Raw genomic sequence first — 23,813 nt, forward strand, 5'->3', positions numbered from 1 at the left:
GGATCATTGCGAATCTTATTCATAGAACTGAGGTGTTTAAGTGTTTAGGAGGACTTCTTAATACCTGCTGTTATCCATTTGTCTTTGTGAGATGTTGATACAGACATGCAAACTTTTGGAAATGCCTTTCCAAAGTTCAATTTAAACAATGTGGGGAATTTAGAGAATTTCATAATCACATTGGTCTCCTTATACACTTAATCCCAGCTTTGCTTTTCTAGGTCTTTTAAAAAAATCTTTTATTTTGATTTCTGATAGATGCCATTTGTAGGCTTGTAGTTTATGGAATGATTCGATGCTTTAATTACTGTTGTTATTTGACAGAGATGGTCTGATAGTCCAAGATATTTACAGCTACATCACATTTTTCCCTGTCCGTATTTGTGGCCACATGGTCAATTACTAATGAAGTCGTTGTGGTAACCCTTGTTGCACTTTTGACCAATAGAGACATGTCAAAACTTTGAAAGATGTTTATGAAGGTGTTGTTGGATTCATTTATGATGTTAGTGTTGATGTTAATGCTCCCACACAGAATTATGTTGACCTTTGTACTTGAAACTTTATTTAGAACTTCTGTTAACTTATTGAAAAAAGTGTCCACACTACCACTGGGAGATCTATACACACACAAAATGAATAATTTCTTGGTGATATCAAGCCCTCTTAATTCAATAGCGGATATTGCAAAGTGTTTCTCTTCACTTACGGTAATGAAGTCATGTCTTGATTTGAACTGTGTTCCTTTTCTGATATAAATGCATGATCCTCCAACCCTTAAAGTAGTTCTGCAGTGAGAGTTTGCCTTTTAATACAATGATAATACTACATGTTGGATTTCTGTGTGTCTACACCAGTGCTCAGAATACAAACTACTGTGGATTTCAAAGATTGGAGCTCAACTTCTAATAGTTGTTTTTTATTTTTTACTGATTGCATGTTTTGATGGAGGATTGTTAAGTCTGTGAAATTCCCCATGTTACTCTTTCCAATGGTTTGTTTTTCTTTGTGACATCTGGTATATGTGATGTTTAGGTGTTAAAATCTGTCTTGTGAGTAATTGTTTCAGTATTTTTTACTGTGCTGGAAATACTCTTTAGGCAGAGGAACCTGTTGTCTGGATTTATCCTAAAAAAGACCTCCTTTTCCTACCTATGACAAAAGGTATTTGACCATGTGTGGCACGAGATCCACCCCCTATACTTTCATGAATCAGCTGTACCAATCTTCCCTACCCAGTCCTGTTTAGGTGTAGGCCATGCCTAGTGAAACCCCATCTGTTGATAGACCTGACGGGCACCAGAGAAATATGGGCAAAGTTCGCTGTCCTCAGAACCATCCCTGATCCCACATTGATTCGCCTCACAGCTCCATCAAGGTGTGGTCGATCATGACGCTGGAACAGCTCAACAAAGTGTACAATTGGTGCCATGAGTCAGGGAAGCTATTTTGTCATATGCCCCATGCCTGTCCAAACTGTTTCCCGCCCCACTCACTATCACTACATGGTCCTCTTTTGTAAAGTCCTTACATAAAGACCCTAGGTCCTCTATCACATGCCTTAGCCCTGCATTTGGCTTGAAGATACTGGTGGCCTGGTACGCTGCCCCTAAGCTTTCCTGTAACTGAGGGCCTACACCTAGCCCATGGCTACTATGTAGCAGCAGCATTTTCTTCTTCCTAACACTTTGTACATCCTTAGGCTTCTTGGCCTCAGTAGAAGGGTGCTGCACATTTCCTGCTCCTCATTCTACCCGAGGCTCTTCTCCACTTAACTCTGGCAGTAGTAGATACCCATTTTTTGTGTTGATGATAAAACTGCCAGATCACGTTCTCTTTCTTCCTATCCTCCTACCAGCTGCCAGTTCCCAACCACCCTCTTCCCCTCTATCTCCCTTCATCCTTATGAGTTCCTTCCTTGCTTATGTCTTCAGCACCTCAAAAAATAATGTAGTAACATTGAAAATTTGTTTGTGATCTGTTGCTGAGAAATGTTGAATATAAAATCATTTTGTACACAGTGCGACTGTTTTGCCACTTACATGCTGTGCGTTCACAGTGTCTGCATTGTCAAACTCAGACACAGTGGCCTGGCACTGGGGATAACCTGCCAGCCACACTGATCCCTGTGGCACTCGGGCCAGGGCACGATCCGCGAGCTGAATTCTTGGTCACTCTTGCCTTATGGGATTATTTTGTTGTCCTGTCTCTCAAGAGCGCTACAGAGGACTTATAAACAGCAACGACCATATACAAGATCACAACCCGAAACACACCCTACACCACAACATGATGCATGGGACAACAGAGATTCAAACACTGATATGGAAACAGATGAACACATAAACACAGACAATGACATTGGGAGAGGACAAGTTACCCTCTCTCTTGTTTTTTGCATACAGAAAATTATTAAAGATTTTGTTACAACCTGACACACCCTCAGCAAGACTCTAGAAAGTTAACGGCCTTAGCAGACATTGGTGGAGCCTGGTAGGGTGCTAAAACCATGAAGTGTTTTTATGATCCTTAGCTCATAGAAACGGTTTGTTGGGAGTTGAAATCAATTGGCGGTGAGCCCATCCCTTAGTAAATCTTGCCGGAGAGGCCCACAGCCACACAGGGCAGACAGGGCACCCCCTCATTGACACAGGACTCCAGCAGAACAATGCCGCGATACCTGCTGCGGCACCAGCAGAAGCCTGGGCTGGGGTGACAGTCTAAAGGAACACACCTACACAGTGGAGTCGTAAACCAGGAATTATATGCAAAGACACAACTAATAAAAATTCATCTGTTTTTGTGTTCTCTGATACTGCAAATGGGCCAGTGAACCACTTTATCTGGCCACCTCAAATGTATAAGAAAAATCTATCATCTGAGAAACGTTTAGAGATAGAATCATTATTACACCTCATAGCAAGGACTAACAAACTCCAAGGCACAGACGATTTAGATAAAGATCTTTGAGATTGTATCTGTTCACTTGTTGCTGTGGAACGAGACATGTATTTGGAGTCAATCATCTCTTCCCCCTCTGCGAAAACTTAAAAAAGCCAGTAATTGGCGGTTCCTTTTTTTTTCAGAGATGCAGGTTTCTTAACACTTGCCCTGGTTCGACACGAGTTTGTGCTGTTGTGTGGAAGGGAAGACTTAGCGCCTCTAGAGCCCTGTGATTGGCTCAAGACGGCGTGAAGGTGGTGTAGTTTGTGCACTTTGCAGGAAAACGGAATTTTTTTTCTGGAGAGGTGCGTAGCACTCAGGTGTGGGACTTTGGCCTGGTAAGCACTTCTGGTCAAAGCTGTGGCTTGTGTGTTTGGTACTTGGTACCTGCCCTGAGAGTGACTTCACTTGCAGGTAGTTTAGACTGGGAAACCTACGGTGAAGTTCTTACTGTACTGACAGTGTGACTTGAAATGTCTCGGACTACTCGTTTGCGGAAGGCACACTTACCCGTTTTTGGTTTGTCAGTCTTGACGTTTGGTATCCTTGTGTGCTCTGTCGTATAAGTGAGCTAAATTGGTCCTTGGTACGACCAGCGAATGGGTGTGTCACACACTGAAATCTACCGTTATTTCAGGGCTCTGGTAGAGAGTAGATTCCGATCCGTCTGTCTGATCGTTAAACCGCGAGATTTTTTATTTCTTTCGTGGCCGCGATCGATTCACTGGTGCCGCCTCCACGTCTCACCGCGGCACACATCTCACCAGCTGCAAGTTACGTCACCGCACGAAGTACACAGGGTAACATACAGCCGCTCCGGCATTTTCAGGGCGTACAGATCTCAATCGTCACTTGCTCTCAGCTGCACCTATGTAGTCAAACTTCAGTAGATCTGATCAATCAAAGTCTGTTCAGCGTCAGATCAATTCAGCTTTCATTATCCACATTTTTAGGGCCAGACTAATTGACTCACTGTTCACCTAGTTAAACTCACTCTGCCACCCAGGATCCACCCAATGTAGTCTTAAATCACCTGAAAGTTGCTTACGTTATTCAATTAATATCTCGTTTAGCATAATTTATGTCTGTTTTAGGAATATAAATGTTGTTAGTAACTAAATTTTGCCTGCATTCTGAATCATTTAAATAGTCCCACCAGAGTTACCCTTCAACATGAACACTCCAGTATCACCAGTAGTAGCAGAACACACGACCACAACAATACTACAAGTAATACAAACATGGAACATAGAATAAGTTAGTAATAGAAATAAAGCAACGAATTTTCCTGTTAGTACAAGTAAAACAAGCAATTAATTAGTTCTTTGGATAGTTATTTTCAAACATGTAAATGTGTAATTTGTTATATGTATAAGATGGAAACTGTAAAGCATGTGAACGTTATAAAATTGTGCGTAAACGCGCATATGCAGTGTAGCAAGACGTAAATACCCATAACACAAGCGCACAACATAGACAAGAAGCGCCCTTTGGGGAGACGACGCTCGAGGTCCCCTCCCAGGGCTTCGCTCCCGCTTACGGCGAGCTTTAATGGGGGAAGCAATTGTAGCAACTAAGAGTACTGTCATACCTTAAACACAAAACTTCATACATATAGTGGCAACTATAGTAGAATAGAACATGCTAATTCAGGTGTGACAGACTCGAAATGTTTACCGCAGCCCTCCCACTTGCAACGGCTTGATAAAGGGACCGGTTTTGCTACTTAAATCTTTACTTTCGTGTATTATTTTCTTTTTAAGAATGTAGTAATTTTTACCAATTGTAGTCCCGATTCTGTGGTTTTTGTTTTGTTTCTCTTTTTTAATCAACAATTTAATTATATAAAAAAACAAGAAAAGTACTAAAATCCTGAAAATTGTCTAGTTTGTAGTAGAAAACGACCCACTATAGCTGCCAAAGTGGTGGGTCAATCTGTAATGTCAATAAATAAATAAATGTCAGTCTGTCTGTCTGTCTCTCTCCGATTTTTCAAGCCAGTTTTCCTCGGGAAAGGGTACAGGTATCAAGCTGAAAGTTTTGTGACATGATAATGTCTACGGTCCCTGGGCGATGCGAAAAAGTGAAGCTTCTAAGTCAATGCTTTCAAAAGATACGGTCATTTATGCCACGTATCACGTATTTGGAAGTCTCAAATTCACTCAATCTTCGTTGAACTAGATTCGTGAAATTTGTAAAGAAACAAAGTTCCACTGTACAAGTAAAGGAAAAGAAATCAGAAAACTGTTAATTTGCAATTACATCGTTGTATTGTATTGTACTGTGTTGAGCTAGGGGACCTAGAAACGATGGAGAGGCTTCGTTCCCGCCGTAGCCCTCAGTGGTTAAAAACCACACAAAAGGTTTACAGCAGTCCAGTCACCCCACCGCCGCCCCACACCGAAGCCAGGGTTGTTGTGCGGTTCGGCGCCCAGTAGATCCCCCCCTCCCCACCCCCCACCCCTGCCACCACCTCGGCCCCTCGGGAACGTCTCACACCAGACGAGTGTAACCCCTACGTTTGCGTCGTAGAGTAATGGTGGTGTGTGCGTACGTGGAGGCAGTGTTTCCGCAGCAATCGCCGACATAGTGTAGCTGAACCGGAGTAAGGGGAATCAGATGGCTTTCACCGAGGCATATTCTAAAACCGCCTTAAAAAACCTTCCCACGGTCTGGCTGGCACATCGGACCTCGACTCTAATACGCAGGGAGGATTCGTGCCGAGGGCGGGCACGCCTTCCCGCCCGGAAAGCAGTGTGTCAGACCGCACGGCTAACCGGGCGGGCAACTACATCTTACGAAAATAATGTAGTTCGTTAACCGACTAGAAACTTGAACTTAAATCATTCTCGAAAGTCTTGGAATGTCGGTAACAAGCAAAAATCCTAGAGAGTCTTGATTCCTCGGTGGATGAACTGTCTGTACACTTGATTACGTTTGCATGGAACTATCAACCCTACTCGCGCCGGTCAGTTTTCTCAATATCCATTGATTTTACTTTTTCAACTTCCCTGCTTCACAAATACTAGAAACCGGTAGTCTTTAAAAGAGAAGAATGGCATTTCTATAGTATTAAACGGCGTATCGTTAAATTACTGTTTGTTACCCCAGACATAGTGTCCAAACTTATTTATTTTTAGGTTCAGTGTGGACGTTCCTCATCGAAGAATGCTAAAGACATCGAATGAATATTCCTCTGACGGTTTCTCGAACCGTAAACTGCTAGACACGATTCAACTGGAACAAGGGTGTTACAGCAGGGCCGTAAGCCGCGAGTCGCGTTTCTCTCCTACGCGCCGGAGCGGGCCGTCTTCCACTGCTTCTGTTGGAACGCTCCACCTGTCTTCGTGGAAGACAGCCGGGCTAGGCTGTCGTGCGCTCTACCGTGGCCAGTCATCGCCCGACCGCTCGCCTTTTGCGGTCTCCTGATACGGAAGGCAGGCGAATCAGATTCTCAAAGGCAGCGTAGGCTGTCAGGTGAGACGCAAGAAATTCCCTCAGCGCCTTCCCGTCGGTTTTCTCTGGAGTCCAGTTTATGGAACGACTCGACCGCTGTTCTCAGAGTTACGATTTTTCTGTAAATGCTTTACACGAGTTTGACTGACTTAAATGCTTAGCCGTTTCGTTAGTAGCTGCACCTCAATTTATTTCCGCGATCATGCGCCTGAGAACATCCTGATGCAAAGAGGTTGAACTATGTATGAGAAACGTGATGTAAAAATTCTTCAAGTTGGACATTATTCTTCGCACTAACTAATATGTACAGCGCATGTCCTGTAGTTAAATTTATCACTTTAGGGAACCGACTGCATTTCTTGTTGTACTGCTGTTATTCTATCGGTGGAGAATACTTTGTTTAAGCAAGAATAAGGGAGCCAGTGAATCAGAAAACCTTGATCCCTTGTATTGATGAACTGCATCTGACAGCAGTGTCGCTTTCGCGCACAGGGCTGAAATATTGCAATTTAAGCTTAACGCGCTGCAAGAATAATAATAAGTACAAGAGGGTTTTCCCTCACACTCTAGTACTTGTGTATGTAGATCAAAATTCTAGGTATCAAAAAAGAAAAGACATCGAAACTGCTCGAAGCGAATATAGCAGCAATCTGTAGTAAGACTTTCTTTTTATAATTTATACTCAATTACGCTGTGGTACTCGCCTTTCTCCGTCATCATATTTATCAATCGTCTCTCATACAGCGAATAGTTCCTCGTGATTAGAGAAGAACGTAGGTTTCTGCTGTTTACAGAACGTCCTCAAAGCCCCTTTCTTCCATTATCCTAGAGCATATTCTAATTTCGCGCATTATGTAGTTCCCGAAAGAAAAGAAAATTCTCGCAGAGAATCAGCATCGGTTTAGGAAACATCACTAGTGAAACAGAAGAAGGAGACGAATTGGTAGACTGTTTCTTCCTAGATTTCCGCAAGGTTCTCTTCGACACTGCACGCTTTTGTCGTATCATGACACAATCACTATCGACGCTGGTTGGTCGGGAGGATCTGCAGAATCACTTAGTATTTTCAATTGCTGTATTCATCGATAATTCTTAAGAAGTAGTCTCGAAAGAACTGCGACAGACACCCGAACAACAGGGAACTGACATGCGTTGATACTATGAAATAGTGCGTTGATAATGGCTACGCTCTAGCCGTAATCTGGATTTGCCAAATAAAACCTGCAAAAGAAGGACGTCTGATTGTTGTGCTCTGTCATTTGTAATTCTTAAGGATTGTGCATAAATGCATGAGAATATTTATAGCACATGGAAAGGACATGCTCCCATTCAGTTGTATAATCACTGATAACTTCTGGAGACTGGCAAATCGCTTACCCTCCAGGAATGACACTAGGACTGTTTGTAAAATGTAACAAGCACTTGAAATCAGTAGCAGTGTAGCGACTAGGAAACCTTAAATCTATAGCAGAGTTCTGTAAAGTGAGGTGCATGAAAGCTCATAAAAGAAGCCAGTGACACCACCTCCTAGCGAGGTGGCGCAGTGGCTAGCACAGAGTGTTCGTATTTGAGAGGGCGACGGTTAGAATCCACGTCCTGCCATCCACATTTAGGTTTTCGTGATTTCTCTAAAACGCACCAGGCAAATGCAAAAGGGTTGCTTTGAAAGGCATGTTCTCTGTCTATAATGATCTTAAAGTCAATGGCACGTTAAACCTCAATCATGCTCTCTTGCTTTCTTGTGCCACCAGTTCCCGAGTACTGTTCCTGCGACTGAATTCCTTATCAGATTCGTTTGGCAGCAGACATCGAACAAGTCCAAACGTGCAATGCGAGGATCGTGATACAGCCTTCATGGGATCGTAAATGTACATAAATGGAAATAAGGAACGTTGTTCTCGCAAAACCCTACTGCATGTACCTAAAGAGCTGGTACTTGCTACAATTTTACTGTCTATATCACATAACTAGCGTAGGTGTAATGTAGGCAAAGTAATGGAGGTTAGATCGCTTATATCGGAAGTCACTCCTCCCCTCGCTCGTTCACTTATGGAACAGGGCCGTTGATTCCATCTTCTAGCCTGTTTAACGTAGCCACGGGTCCTAAGTGGTTGCTGTTATAGCATTTAACTCTTCTTTTTCAAAACATAAGTCTGTAAAAGAACACAATAATTATCGAGTGTAGACATTTATTTCAAGCAATACCTAAGTCTAAAAATTATGAATACATCCCGTACATAAGTCATGTTTGACATGACTATATTTACGTCTTACTGTTACGATAAACAAAAATGCAATTACTCAGAAGATCGATGTGTTTGTATTGCTATTAGGTACACAACTATTCGAAATGCTAATATGTGAAAGGAAAGCCAAGTATTGTGCAAAATGTCTATTTCCACAATGTAAATGATCTATACCTGCTGAAAACCGAAAACAGAAGCAGTTAAGTCTGTGTGTGTGCATCAGCTCACACGCTCTCGCGCGCGCACTCGCGCTCATATGGACGCAAACTTTATTTTAAACTCTTTAAGAAAGTAGATTGGTATAAAGAGTGGTTAAGTATTTAAACGCTTTCCTACAATTTAACGAGATTGTTTCCAGAACCGTTTTATTACAGCTGGCATGAAAAACTGTGATTGCATAGGAATCACTCGTAATATACAGAAGAAATTTAAATTCCTCAGTATTATTTTCCCATTAAAGATTAGGGGAAGAGGGAGATGGGCAGAAAGAAGGAGTGCAGGAGAATGACAGAGAGATGGGGAGGATAAAATGGAAATAAAGAGAGGGAGAGGGAAATGGGGAGAGTTGAGGGGAAGGAGGAAATGAAGAAACAAAGGGAGAAGAAGGAGATGGATAGAAAGACGGTGGACGAGGAGATGGAGGGAATGGGTATGGAGGAGATGAACAGAGAGAGAGACGGAGGAGACAGACAGACAGAGGAAGGAGGAGAGGAAGGACCAAGAGAGGGAAGATGGTGGTGGTTGTGATGGTAAATCCCTATGGGACCAAACTGCTGAGGTCACTGGTCCCTAGGCTTACACACTACGTAATCTACTTACGCTAAGGACAACACACACCCGTGCCCGAGGCAGGAACGAACCGCCGACGGAGGGTAGCCCCGCGAACCATGGCACGGTGCCACAGCCCGCGCGCCAAGAGACGAAGGTAGAGATAAATAGAGAGAGGAGGGAAGAGGAGAAGGACAGACCGAGTGGGCCAAGGAGATGGATAGAGAGGGAGAGGAGGAGATGGACAGAGAGAAGGGGAGGAGCAGGAGATGGATAGAGAGAAGGGGTGAACGAGATGGACCTAAGGCATGGAAGGAGTAGGGGGAAAGAGGAAATTATCAGAGAGAGGGGAAGGTAACGAAGATAGAGCGGGCAGGAGGAGATGGATGGTGAGTGATGGGGTAGGAGGAGATGAACAAGGTGAGGGGGGGGAGGGAGAGGAGTTACTTGAAGTATATGTGACGCATGTGTACACAGGTGAAACCACGTGTAAAACGAGAAAAATAAAATAAAGTTCGCTAAACTTAAGAAAACGAGTAGGGGGGATAAAATATTGGGAAAAGAACAGAAAAACCTCTACAAACATGACCATTTATTGTTACATCGCCTCGTTGTGCCACCACAATGCAGAGCGACCAATCAGTACAGTAGTGGTGGGAGCTGTAGGTACTGCCAAGTTGCTTAATCTGGACTACGGAAAACGGAATCGTATCTTCTGAAAAGTTTTATGTCCAAAAAAAGTATTAGCACTAAACTGCTTAAAAAAGTTTTGGTTCATAAAATGCATGAGTGTGCAACAAACACATAAACACAAAGAGAGGTACTGAAAAGAAAACTATACAGTTTCGTGCCCCGCGTAAGAACCCAAAATGATACGAACCAACAGTTTTCAGTTTAGTAGTCAGCAAAGAATTCAAGACATATTGAATACATTCAGGTGTTATGTGAATCTTGTTTAGTAAAAGGATATAAATTTCATCATATTCACTGTCAGTGATGTCTCACGGATAAGGTAGAGGTTGGGAGATAGAAAAGTGCATTGAATTAAAACAAAGCGAACAGAACAAATCATGGAAACAGTATTTAACTGAAATAATCACAGTTTCAGAAATTACGTCAAGACCCACCATCCTCTTCGTCCTAACCAACGAATAGCGCCACATTCTATTCTTAATGAATGGTTGTGCACCGCATATATAGTGAGACCATTACACGTACATTAATTATCGTCTGAAACAAGTAGCACATGATTTTTCAGACTTTTGATTCAGTGGACTGTACTTGCGCTTTACTTTAACTAACCCTGTTACGGCAAACTTCACATCACAGATACTCATATTGTTATGTAAATTTTAGTTTGAGTACACAGAAGTCTGTTTCTCAGTTATAGTCCTATCAAACAATATAGTTATGCTGAAATAGAAAAGAAGCTCTGAAAAAAAAACTGGGCGGTCGGTAGTAGGATTCGCGTACAGAGAGTTGCGTACAAACGTAATTATGTATACAGGCAGTTGATCCATTCCGGGACCGAGAATATCTACGAGTTTTGTGTGTTATAGACATTGATACTGGTAATATATCGGTTGCTGGGATTCCAATACTTACCAGCAGGTTTTAATTTCAAGTTTGAAGTCGGATAACGGATGACAATGTAATGTAATTACAAATTAACAATTTTCTGATTTTTTTTCCCTTTCCTTGTGCAGTGAAACTTCGCTTCTTGACAAATTTCATGATACTAGATCAACGTAGGTACCCTGTAAATTTTGGTGAGTGAGTTTGCGACTGTCAAAATATGAAATTAACGGCCGTATATTTTGATAGCATTGACTTAGAAGCTTCACTTTTTTACATCACCAAGCGATCACAGACCCTAATATCAATTCGATACATCAACCTGTTCCTGAGGAAAAGGATTTTAAAAATTCGAACTCACAGAGAAATAGACAGACAGAGGACCAAAAAGTGATCCTACAATAGGGGTTCACATTTTATCGAATCAGGCAGGGAACCCTAAAAGTATTTAAGTTACTTGATTGCTACACTGAGAATATTTATGATAATCTGCCTAGATCGAATGAGTGGTAGGGGGAGAGCTACCACTAATTTGAAGATATAAGATAAACTGAGGTAAGTATAAGTCGTTTTTATTTCATGATTCGATCAATGGAAGAGTACTACACGGTTTCAAGAAAAGAAAATTTCAATCCCATGGTTTACCTAAAATAACATTGTTGTGAGGTGACAAAGTCGTCACCATAGGCATTTTCAGTTTTCATGATAAAAAGAGCGAAGTGTTTCTTCATGAACGCTGCTAAAGGATACTCTTCAAAGTGTCTTCTTGTCGGGTAAAGTTTTTGTATTCTGGTAAGCTAAATTCTAAATGTGCAGTGGTAATCCGTAATTCACGACGGAACTGCAAGCTGCATCGCAAAACAGCCAGTACAATAAAGTAGTCACACAGAGAAAAAAAGGGAAAAAGAAGCCAAAAAATGCGTGCATAAGACAAAGCAAACTCTTTAAACACAGTAAACTGCCTCGCAACACGTCCGCCAATTCGCGCGAAAGCGAATTATTTATTTAAGCGCATTACGTGAGCACTTTCCGGTAGGTGGCCAAACAAAGGCACACGGAGCGGTGCAGGCGAAACCGCCCTGAATACATGACCAGCGGGAACAGCGCTCTGTTCTAAAAAACACGTAGACAGCGCTTTGCATTCTTTCCAGCATTGCTTACCTGTCTCTCGCAGCTGGTCCACATTGGTGAAACAGAACGAGCACGAAGCGTATTACTAATCCTCCAATTCCATCCATGGTTCTCTAGAGCTTTCTTGTAGCCAGCAGAGAAATGGAGAAAATGATAATAGTCCTCGCTAAACGGGAACTCCAATGCCTCAGTTCCATCTAACTGGAAGAGAGAGTAATGATCTACAACAGACCAACTTGACAACTTTGTTCAGGGATATGAGGATAAAAAGAAAACCTCCATCTAATCGTCAAGCTATTGTACGTGAATGTAAATCATCGACTTTATACCTTCACGCGCTCCAACAATTAGACATTAAAATTGCTACACCACGAAGATGACGTGCTACAGACGCCAAATTGATCCGACAGGAAGAAGATGCTGTGATATGCAAATGATTAGCTTTTCAGAGCATTCACACAAGGTTGCCGCCGGTGGCGACACCTACAACGTGCTTACATGAGGAAAGTTTCCAATCGATTTCTCGTACACAAACAGCAGTTGACCGGCGTTGCCTGGTGAAACGTTGTTGTGATGCCTCGTGTAAGGAGGAGAAATGCGTACCATCACGTTTCCGACTTTGATAAAGGTCGGATTGTAGTCTATCGCGACTGCGGTTTATCGTATCGCGACATTGCTGCTCGCGTTGGTCGAGATCCAATTAGCAGAATATGGAATCGGTGGGTTCAATGGGGTAATACGGAACGCCGTGCTGGATCCCAACGGCCTCGTATCACTAGCAGTCGAGATGACAGGCATCTTATCCACATGGCTGTCACGGATCGTGCAGCGACGTCTCGATCCCTGAATCAGCAGATGGGGACGTTTGCAAGACAACAACCATCTGCACGAACAGTTCGACGACATTTGCAGCAGCATGGACTATCAGCTCGGAGACCATGGCTGCGGTTACCCTTGACGCTGCATCACAGACAGGAGGCCAGCGATGGTGTACTCAACGACGAACCTGGGTGCACGAATGGCAAAACGTCATTTTTTCGGATGAATCCAGGTTCTGTGTACAGCATCATGATGGTCGCATCCATGTTTTGGCGACATCGCGGTGAACGCACATTGGAAGCGTGTATTCGTCATCGCCATATAGGGGTATCATCCAGTGTGATGGTATAGGGTGGCATTGGTAACACGTCTCGGTCACCTCTCGTTCGCATTGACGGCACTTTGAACAGAGGACGTTACATTTCAGATATGTTACTATCCGTGGCTCTACCCTTCATTCGATCACTGCGAAACCTTACGTTTCAGCAGGTAATCCACGACCGCACGTTGCAGCTCCTGTACGGGCCTTTCTGGATACAGATGGATACAGAATATGTTCGACTGCTGCCCTGGCCAGCACATTCTCAACATCTCTCACTAATTGAAAACGTCTGGTCAATGGTGGCCGAGCAGCTGGCTCGTCACAATACGCCAGTCACTATTCTTGATGAACTGTGGTATCGTGTTGAAGCTGCATGGGCAGCTGTACCTGTACACGCCATCCAAGCTCTGTTTGACTCAATGCCCAATCGTATCAAGGCCGTTATTACGGCCAGAGGTGGTTGTTCTGGGTACTGAATTCTCAGGATCTATGTACCCAAACTGGGTGAAAATGTAATCACATGTCAGTTCTAGTATAATACACTCCTGGAAATTGAAATAAGAACACCGTGAATTCATTGTCCCAGGAAGGGGAAACTTTATTGACACATTCCTGGGGTCAGATACATCACATGATCGCACTGACAGAACCACAGGCACATAGACACAGGCAACAGAGCATGCACAATGTCGGCACTAGTACAGTGTATATCCACCTTTCGCAGCAATGCAGGCTGCTATTCTCCCATGGAGACGATCGTAGAGATGCTGGATGTAGTCCTGTGGAACGGCTTGCCATGCCATTTCCACCTGGCGCCTCAGTTGGACCAGCGTTCGTGCTGGACGTGCAGACCGCGTGAGACGACGCTTCATCCAGTCCCAAACATGCTCAATGGGGGACAGATCCGGAGATCTTGCTGGCCAGGGTAGTTGACTTACACCTTCTAGAGCACGTTGGGTGGCACGGGATACATGCGGACGTGCATTGTCCTGTTGGAACAGCAAGTTCCCTTGCCGGTCTAGGAATGGTAGAACGATGGGTTCGATGACGGTTTGGATGTACCGTGCACTATTCAGTGTCCTCTCGACGATCACCAGTGGTGTACGGCCAGTGTAGGAGATCGCTCCCCACACCATGATGCCGGGTGTTGGCCCTGTGTGCCTCGGTCGTATGCAGTCCTGATTGTGGCGCTCACCTGCACGGCGCCAAACACGCATACGACCATCATTGGCACCAAGGCAGAAGCGACTCTCATCGCTGATGACGACACGTATCCATTCGTCCCTCCATTCACGCCTGTCGCGACACCACTGGAGGCGGGCTGCACGATGTTGGGGCGTGAGCGGAAGACGGCCTAACGGTGTGCGGGACCGTAGCCCAGCTTCATGGAGACGGTTGCGAATGGTCCTCGCCGATACCCCAGGAGCAACAGTGTCCCTAATTTGCTGGGAAGTGGCGGTGCGGTCCCCTACGGCACTGCGTAGGATCCTACGGTCTTGGTGTGCATCCGTGCGTCGCTGCGGTCTGGTCCCAGGTCGACGGGCACGTGCACCTTCCGCCGACCACTGGCGACAACATCGATGTACTGTGGAGACCTCACGCCCCACGTGTTGAGCAATTCGGCGGTACGTCCACCCGGCCTCCCGCATGCCCACTATACGCCCTCGCTCAAAGTCCGTCAACTGCACATACGGTTCACGTCCACGCTGTCGCGGCATGCTACCAGTGTTAAAGACTGCGATGGTGCTCCGTATGCCACGGCAAACTGGCTGACACTGACGGCGGCGGTGCACAAATGCTGCGCAGCTAGCGCCATTCGACGGCCAACACCGCGGTTCCTGGTGTGTCCGCTGTGCCGTGCGTGTGATCATTGCTTGTACAGCCCTCTCGCAGTGTCCGGAGCAAGTATGGTGGGTCTGACACACCGGTGTCAATGTGTTCTTTTTTCCATTTCCAGGAGTGTATATTTGTCCAATGAATACCCGTTTATCATCTGCGTTTCTTCTTGGTGTAGCAATTTTAATGGCCACTAGTGTATTTGGTGCATTGTGCTGCCACTTACTGCAAAGTACTCCATATCAGAGACCTCAGTAGTCATTAGACATCGTGAACGAGCAGAATGGGGCGCTCCCCGGAACTCGCGGACTTCGAACATGGTAAGGTGACTGGGTGTCACTTGTGTCATACGTCTGTACGCGAGATTTCTACATTCCTAAACATCCCTAGGTCCACTGTTTCCGATGTGATAGTGAAGTGGAAACGTGAAGAAACACCTACAGCACAAAAGCATCCAGGCCGACCTCGTCTGTGGACTGACAGTGACCGCCGATAATTGAAGGCGGTCGTAATGTGTAAAGGCAGACATGTATGCGGACCATCATACGAGAATTCCAAACCGCATCAGGACTCACTGCAAGTACTATGACAGTTAGGCAGGAGGTGAGAAAACTTGGATTTCATGGTCTAGCAGCTGCTCATAAGCCACACATCACGCCGGTAAATGTCAAACGACACCTCGCTTGGTGTAAGGAGCGTAAACACTGGGCGACTGAACAGTAGAAAAACGTGTGGAGTGACGAATCACGGCACACAATGTGCCGATCCGATGGCAGAGTGTGGGTATGGTTAATGCCCGGTGAACGCCATCCGCCAACGTGTGTAGTGCCAACAGTAAAATTCAGAGGCGGTGATGTTATAGTGTGGTCGTGTTTTTCATGGAGGGAGCTTGGACCCCTCGTTGTTTAGCGTGGCACTATTACAGCACAGGCCTACATCGATGTTTTAAGCACCTTCCTTCGTCCAACTGCTGAAGAACTATTCGGGGATGCCGATTGCATATTTCAACACGATTGAGCACCGGTTCATAATGCACGGCACCCGGCAGAGTGGTTACACGACAGTAACATCCCTGTAATGGACTGGCCTGCAGAGATTTCTGACCTGAATCCTATAGAACACCTTTGGGATGTTTTGGAACGCCGACTTCGTGCCAGGCCTCACCGACCGAGATCGATACCTCTCCTCAGTGCAACACTCCGTGAAGAGTGGGCTGTCATTCCCCAACATACTTTCGAGCACCTGCTTGAATGTATGACAGCGGGAGCGGAAGCTGCCATCAAGGCTAACGGTGGACGAACGCCATATTGAATTCCATCATTACCGATGGAAGGTGCCACGAACTTGTAAATCATTTTCAGACAGATGTCGGGATGCTTTTGATCCCGTAGTGTATAAGTAACCTATTAGCTCACGTCAGAAGTTCCACAAAGCTTTTCGCGGATAATGCTGTTGTATACAGCTAAGTGGCGACGCTAGAGAATAGTAGCGAAGTGCAGGAAGACCTGCTGAGTGTCGACCCTTGATGCAGAGAGTAGCAACTGGCCCTCAACATAAACAAAAGTAACACATCACGAATACAAAGGCCCCTCCTTGCACAATTACACGAATGCAAAAGAATCATTGAAGGCAGTTACTTCTATAAAACATCTGAGAGTAAGCATACGTTGCAATATGCGGTGGAATGACCACATAAAATGAATTGCGGGCAAAGCAGATGCCAGATTGAGATTCGTAGGAAGAATCCTCAGGAAACGTAGACTGTCAACAAAGGAAGTAACTTTCAAAACACTCTTTAGACCAATACTTGAATATTCTTCGTCAGCATGGAATCCTTACCAAACAGGGCTAACAGAGGGAATAGAAGATCCAATGAAGAGCGGCACGTTTCGTTACAGGTGCATTTAGTAAGCTCGAAAGCTTGACGGAGGTTCCGAGTCAACTCCAGCGGCACACACCGCAAGAGAGGCGATCTACATCAAGGTGTGGTCTGCTGCTAATGTTCGGAGAGCGTACGTTCCGAGAAGAGACAGGCAATATATCAGTTTCTCTTACGTATATCTCGTGAAAAGACAGTGAAAGTAAAATTAGAGAGACTCGAGCCGACACAGTGACTCGCCAGGAATCGTTCTTCCTGCGAACCATACGTGACTGGAACAGGAAAAGGAGAAAAGGAGGAAGGGACACTGGTACATAAAGTGCCCTCCGCCACTCACCAAAAGCTGTCTTACTGCGTATAGATGCACGTGTAGATATTTTGAGCCGGCCATTGTTGTTTCAGCAAGAAATCAAAAACAGCTCCACTCACCCAGTTCTGATCTACGTTTTTAAGAGTTTTTGCTTTGTTGCCAGGGAAATGCCACAGCTGCTAGAAAACACTTCCAAATTTTCCTCTATTGGGTACCCCTTCCCCCATTTCAGTTCCCCTGGATCTGCCTGAAAGATCCAGGCTTTCCTGTGGGCAGAAGATTCAGGCGCCCTATTTTGCTTATTATGGGAAGGGAAAGGTATGAAAAGCGAAAAAAAAATACGTTACTGGATATATACTATGAAGTCAGTCCGAACTACGTATCCTTTGCCAGAATCCCACTTTGCTGGCATTTGAAAGAGTGCACCTTGACGACAAGGCGTCAGGTTTCACAAGACGATACCCTTTATGTGACTGAAAACAGAAACTTAGGGTGAATTTTAAATTACTAATAGGAATACTAAGTTCTATTTGACTATAGACGCATAGTTAGTTAGTTAGTTGTGTGTTCAATTGATCAATCGCACGGAACTGAAGCCGTTATGATGTGGAACGTGTCAAGTGCACAAGAAATGTACATACGATACAGGGTTTTTTACTATATATATATATATATATATATATATATATATATATATATATATATATATATATATATATATAGTAATGTTAGTATAGTTAGTATAGTTATGTATATATATATATATATATATATATATATATATATATATACATAACAGTACATTGTTACAAGATTAAGGGTATACGGAACGCCCTATGCTTATAATGTTAAACTGAGCTAAAAGTTAGGAACATTTTCTCATTTGTTATTTGGACGATACTCTTGATTTTTTCACAGAATGCAGAGATATGTTCTGCTTTTATGCTGAATTATAAATTTTGAAAAAATAGTGTATAGTTTTTCAGATATTTTATTTTTTGTAAATGTTAAAAAAAGTTATACATTTTAACAAGTATTTTAAAATTTACATCCATTAATACAAAATAATTCCACATATCTTTTAATTCAGATATATTAGACGGTCTTAAGGAACAACTACAGAAAATTTCATCTTTCTACTATAAATAGGCCCTGATAAAATGTACCTTATACACAAAAAAACTAAAGTTATGGGAAATTAGCTTCGAAGTTTTTACTTCAGTACAAACCTGCTCCGTAGCTTGTATCATCAGAATCGTCCAACAGCTTCCTCTTGATGGCTCTGCTATGCTGTCTAGCCATCTTTGAATATACTTTTGTGGCATTATCTGAAGACCTGAGCCGTTCCTTGTCCAAACAAAGCATAACTGTGGCAGTTCGTAGTCCTACACAGAGCCCCAACTTCTGCAGAACTTTGCACTTTGTTATATTGCCCTGATTGAATGATGAAACAGCATCATAAACGCCAAAGTGAAGTGTGTTTGTACCCACAAACACAGTTTTAGATAGTCTATTCCATATCACATGGTTCACACACTCATTTGGATTTTGAGTGTGGCCATGAAGACATTTCTTTAGTTGACTAATATCTACGAGATCTCGGAATATTAGTTTTATTTCATCCATTATGGCAGGTGGCAGGTGATGAGGGTGATTGTATTGTTTCCTAGTTACCTTGCCTCTGTTGTACTTGCACCAACTATCGTCTCCTTTTGGACATAGCCCATGTCGGGGATTCTCATTGTTTGAAGCTGTCCGAAAAAACAGAGCCCAGACTGCTCTTCTCATTAATTCTGCCTCTGCTGTATTCTGTCTTATTTCTAGACCATAGCACTTCTGAATATGATCTATTGTAGCATCTGCCAGTCTATTTTTCCCATCTAAAGTTTTTACATCGCTCAAGTTCTTGCTTTCATGCTAGCCTTGAGCTGTCGAAGTCTTGATCTCATCATTTTCTGAACATAGCCAACACACTCCAGTTTGGAAATTTTCACATCGTGACCATAGGGTCTCAGTTCCTCAATTTGTTTGAAAGTCTTTGAGCCACCATCTCCAAGATAATTTATGTATCTAACGTTGTACCATTTTACTGAGTGTTGATAAATACTTCTTACACCAGCAACTTCCATACCACCACTTGACCCATAGTAATTTGCCATGCACTCCTCTTCATGATTATTTTTCATTTTCTACTTGCTTCTGCAATGCTTGGAAAGTATTGCCACATCAACTACCTTACCAGTGTCCACACTTGTAGCTGTTACTACACCATTCAGAGATGTGTGGCCTCTCTTCTGCCAGCTTCCATCAAAAGCTATGGACAAGTCTCTGCTATTATTATTTTCAACAACTGCTTCCTCAACAGCATCTTTCATGTTTTCGTGTGCCACATCTTCTACAGCAGAGCCTATTGCAATTATGTGTTTGTTAAATTTTGAAGGTGGAGAAGGGAGGTTCATCACACCACACAACATGGCACCTGCATTTTGAAAGTGGAGGAGGGAGGTTCATCACACCACACAACATGGCACCTGCAGCCCTGCCCTTTCCTATACACCGTAATCCATAAACCAGTCTAATGTTTATATCGTATAGTTTACCTGTATCTGCAGTAACATGTGAGGAATTGAAGAAAGTAACACTGTGTTTGCAATAACTGCACATCAACTCTAATCCACAAGCAAGTCCTACATGTAAGTTTGTTTTCAATGAAACACCACATTTTCCACATTTTTTGCAGCACACATTGTTCTCGAAAACGTCTGATAATAAAGAGACGTTAATTACCTTATATTTTGTAGTCCCAGCATTTAGTTTCTTGTATTCTTCTTCAATTCCAGCTAGTTTTCTTCTTGAAGCACTTTCCAGTGTAGTGGCAGCAGCATCACTCAATGTACCACTACCAGTGTTGAGGTTAGTCGCTACTGGGACATCAGATACTGATGAAGATGAATCAGACGAATTTTTGGTACACTTTACTTTCTTGAGCCAATGTACACGCTTTCTAAATACCTTCAGACTGGGTCTTGGCATGTTGAAGGAAAGAAAACTCAATGACTTCTCCACATACGACTTTCACAACAATGACATGGATGTACTCACAAAGGAAACAATGCAAATGGTTCAGAATCTATTGTCAACTGCCTAGCAGTGTAGCCAACAGAAAAGCTAATTCTCTTGTGCTCAATTATATCTCTGGTGAGGCTGTCTATATCAGGTATATTGCGTGTCTCATATACAAGGTGCAGAACATCGTGTGTCGAAATTATTTTAAAAAATTATTTAAAATAGTTCTATTCACGTCATCCAAATATTTTATACATGGTATTAAACTGGAGAGTCTAAATTTTTCGAAAATGCATTTACCCAAAAATCGATTTTTTCATCAAAAAACTCATTCCGTATACCCTTATTATTTTTATTATTTACTTCATTCCCTTAAATGGCACAACATGCATATACTATATCAATAGATTTATTTATTCCTGTTTAAGAATTCATCTATGGTATAGAAGGAGTTGTCAAGGAGATATGACTTCCGTGATTTTTGAAGCTATTACTGCTGTCTGTCAGACATTTTATTTCATCTGGCATTTTGTCAAAAATTTATATAGCAGTATATTTTACCCCTTTCTGTGCCAAAGATAGGTTGATTAAAGGATAGTGTAAGTCTTTCTTTTTTTCTGTTTTTATAATCATGAATGTCACTCTTGTTTTTAAACTGGTCCATGCTGTTGAGAACAAATTTCATTAGTGAGTAAATGTACTGTGAGGCTGTTGTAAGAATTCCCAATCTTTTAAAAAGTTGCCTACAAGACGTGCGACTATGAACCCTACATATTATTCTAACCACTTTCTTTTGGACAGTGAATACCCTTTATGTAAGTGTTGAGTTACCCCAGAATATTATTCTGTATGACGTCAGAGAGTGAAAGTATGCAAAGTATGTTAGCTTACTAATTTCTATATCCTCAAAATTGGCAATTATTCTGATTGCAAAAGCTGCTGAACCCAGTCACTTTAGAAGATCAAAAATATGAATTTTCCAATTAAGATTCTCACCAATATATACACCCAAAAACTTAGTATGCTCTACCCTGTCTACTGACCTCTGTTCATGTGTTATATTTATTGATAGGAACTGTACTTTTTGCAGCAGAAAATTGGATGTACTGTGTTTTTTCAAAGTTTAGAGCAAGCCTATTAGCAGAAAACCAATTAATGACTTTTCCAAAGACCTTATTTGTGTCATTTTCAATTGGAGTTTCTTTTACTGGATTAATAATGATGCTTATATCATCATCAAACAATGTCAGCTCAAGTTCTTGTTCCAGATAAGAAGGGAGGTCGTTCCCATATATCAAGAATAGAAGGGGACCCACGACTGAACCCTGTGGAACACCTAATGTAATTTCATCCCAGTTAGTGGAAAACTTATTTAAATCACTTGACCCATATGAAGAAACTTCTTGTTTCCTGTTCTGTAGGTATAACTTAAACCACTCGCATGCTATTCCATTTTTTTTACATTCACACACATAAAACTTTGAGGTATTTTTTCACATCGATGTTTGTAATCAAAGTTTTCATTCAACTACGACAAATTTTGAATGTGTCCTCCACCAGGCTCACACGAAACCAGACGATAGTCATACATGTAACATATTTTTGTGAGGATGTTACTGCGTACACTACTGTTGTTACTGCATACACTACTGTTGCTATGCCTCATCGCATTTCACCCAAAACTAGTGGAAGGCGAGACACAACGACTTTCGCAAAACCATACAAAAAGTCACTGTCAGTTCACGTGACATTGTTTTGCAAGGTAGGTTTATTACTGCCACATTCAAATGGCTCTGAGCACTATGAGACTTAACTTCTGAGGCCATCAGTCCCCTAGAACTTAGAACTACTTAAACCTAACTAAGGACATCACACACATCCATGCCAGAGGCAGGATTCGAACCTGCGACCGTAGCGGTCGCGCGGTTCCAGACTGTAGCGCCTAGACCCCCTCGGCCACTCCGGCCGGCTTGCCAGATTCGATGAACACCTGAGTATTACGGAGATGCATCATGAACTCAAGTGGCAAGCGCTGGGGGCAGGATGACGATCTTCTCGCGGATCAGTGTGGGAGAGAATTTAGATAACCGTCACTTGAAGCTGACTGCAGAACGATTCGGCTGCAGCCAATGCACATTTTGCGTACTTCTGAAGAATCTAGTATGTGGTCGTCGACGGCGTGTGTTCTTCTGTAACACGGATATTGTCAGGCTGCCCCAGGGAAGTGTGATAGGACTGCTGTCATTTTCTATATACAGAAATGATCTGGAAGGGAACGTAATCAGCAGTCTGTCGCTGTTTCCTGGTGATGCTGTGGTGTATGAGAAGGTGTCGTCGCTGAGTGACTGTAGGAGGACAGAAGACGACTTAGGCATAATTTCTAGTTGGTGTGATGAACGTCAGCTTGCTCTAAATGCAGAAATATGTAGGTTAATGCAGATGAGTATGGAAAAGAAATCCATAACGATCAAGTAAAGTTTTGGTGGTGTGCTGCTTGATTCAGTCACGTCGACTAAATATCTGTAACGTTGCAAAGTCACATGTGACGGGATGATCACATAAGGACTATAGCCGGGAAAGCGAATGGTCGGATTCGGTTGATTGGGGAAATTAATGGAAGTGTGTTTCTTCTGCAAAGGAGATCGCATATAGGACAAAAGCAATACTCCAAAAAATGGTAGTATGGTACTTAACATCTGAGGTCATCAGTCCCCTAGAACTTAGAACCACTTAAACCTAACTAATCTGAGGACAACACACACATCCATGCCCGAGGCAGCATTCGAACCTGCGACCGTAGCAGTCGTGCGGTTCCGGACTCGAGTGCCTAGAACCGATCGTCCACCGCGGCCGGCAGCAATACTTCAGAAGGTGGCTGACAAGAGTACTGCAAGCAGTCTCTTCAGCGAACGTGAAGCATTTTCTAAGTGTTCTGCCAATAAATCGCAGTTTGCTTTCCCCACATTACCCATGTTCTCGTTCCAGTTTAAGTTATTCGTACTTCTAATGACCAAGTATTTAAATAAATTACAGCGTTTCGATTTGGGTTATTTAACGTATAATCGAAATTTATCGGATTTCTTGTAGTACTCATGTGAATGATTTCACACTTTTCATTATTTAAAGTCAATTGTTGCTTTTGGTACCATACAGATATCTTGTCTAAATCAATTTGCAATTTGTTTTGATCATCTGATGACATTACGAGAAGGTAAATGACACCATCTTTTACAAACGGTCTAAGAGGGCTTGTGGGGAGGCGGATAAAAGCTAATCATTTGTTTGTTCGCCGTATTTCTCACTCGAGCCTGGCAACTAATTTTGTGGTCAGCCAGAAAGCGAAGGGAAACATACTGCCCTTAGTTTCCAGTCTAAAAATCAAATGGCTCCAAGCGCTATGGGACTTAACATCTGAGGTCATCAGTCCCCTAGACTTAGAACTACTTAAACCTAACTATCCTA

The sequence above is a fragment of the Schistocerca cancellata genome, chromosome 2, assembly GCF_023864275.1.
Source record: "Schistocerca cancellata isolate TAMUIC-IGC-003103 chromosome 2, iqSchCanc2.1, whole genome shotgun sequence".
Classification (NCBI taxonomy): domain Eukaryota; kingdom Metazoa; phylum Arthropoda; class Insecta; order Orthoptera; family Acrididae; genus Schistocerca; species Schistocerca cancellata.